This window comes from Perkinsus marinus (genome assembly GCF_000006405.1).
Source record: "Perkinsus marinus ATCC 50983 genomic scaffold scf_1104296940694, whole genome shotgun sequence".
Lineage (NCBI taxonomy): Eukaryota > Perkinsozoa > Perkinsida > Perkinsidae > Perkinsus > Perkinsus marinus.
In genome coordinates this window covers 1-1,105 of record NW_003212764.1, presented here as the reverse complement: position 1 = coordinate 1,105, position 1,105 = coordinate 1, and the positions used below count along the sequence as shown (strand labels likewise).

At 45.5% G+C, this 1,105-nt stretch overlaps 4 non-coding genes across 4 annotated transcripts; all 4 read left to right on the top strand.

Annotated features, from left to right (window-relative positions):
* Nucleotides 1-163: 163 nt before the first annotated feature.
* On the top strand, nt 164-236 carry Pmar_PMAR023892. Its single transcript has one exon. It is a non-coding gene; the product is annotated as a tRNA-Thr (tRNA).
* A 146-nt stretch (nt 237-382) lies between these two features.
* Nucleotides 383-455, top strand: Pmar_PMAR023891. Its single transcript has one exon. It is a non-coding gene; the product is annotated as a tRNA-Thr (tRNA).
* Nucleotides 456-601: 146 nt separating this feature from the next.
* On the top strand, nt 602-674 carry Pmar_PMAR023890. Its single transcript has one exon. It is a non-coding gene; the product is annotated as a tRNA-Thr (tRNA).
* A 146-nt stretch (nt 675-820) lies between these two features.
* On the top strand, nt 821-893 carry Pmar_PMAR023889. The gene has a single exon. It is a non-coding gene; the product is annotated as a tRNA-Thr (tRNA).
* Nucleotides 894-1,105: the final 212 nt, after the last annotated feature.

The window sequence follows — 1,105 nt, the reverse complement described above, 5'->3', positions numbered from 1 at the left end:
AACTCCGGCAGAAGGCTTGCTCTGAGTCTCTTTGTCGGAAACCGACGGCATTTCGTAATTTTTCACTGAAATTTAGCACCAAATCTTAGCACCACTTAAACTGTGGTATGCGTTTCAGTGTGAAATTTTACGACATGGTTAGACTCTACATTTACGAGTTCGTGCCTTCTTAGCTTAGTTGGTAGAGCACCCGCTTAGTAAGCGGGAGGTCGTCGGTTCAACTCCGGCAGAAGGCTTGCTCTGAGTCTCTTTGTCGGAAACCGACGGCAATTCGTAATTTTTCACTGAAATTTAGCACCAAATCTTTGCAACACTTAAATTGTGGTATGCGTTTCATTGTGAAATTTCACGACATGGTTAGACTCTACGTTTACGAGACCGTGCCTTCTTAGCTTAGTTGGTAGAGCACCCGCTTAGTAAGCGGGAGGTCGTCGGTTCAACTCCGGCAGAAGGCTTGCTCTGAGTCTCTTTGTCGGAAACCGACGGCATTTCGTAATTTTTCACTGAAATTTAGCACCAAATCTTTGCACCACTTAAACTGTGGTATGCGTTTCATTGTGAAATTTAACGACATGGTTAGACTCTACGTTTACGAGACCGTGCCTTCTTAGCTTAGTTGGTAGAGCACCCGCTTAGTAAGCGGGAGGTCGTCGGTTCAACTCCGGCAGAAGGCTTGCTCTGAGTCTCTTTGTCGGAAACCGACGGCATTTCGTAATTTTTCACTGAAATTTAGCACCAAATCTTTGCACCACTTAAACTGTGGTATGCGTTTCATTGTGAAATTTTACGACATGGTTAGACTCTACGTTTACGAGACCGTGCCTTCTTAGCTTAGTTGGTAGAGTACCCGCTTAGTAAGCGGGAGGTCGTCGGTTCAACTCCGGCAGAAGGCTTGCTCTGAGTCGGTTTGTCGGAAACCGACGACATTTCGTAATTTTTCACTGAAATTTAGCACCAAATCTTTGCACCACTTAAACTGTGGTATGCGTTTCATTGTGAAATTTCACGACATGGTTAGACTCTACATTTACGAGATCGTGCCTTCTTAGCTTAGTTGGTAGAGCACCCGCTTAGTAAGCGGGAGGTCGTCGGTCAACTCCGGCAG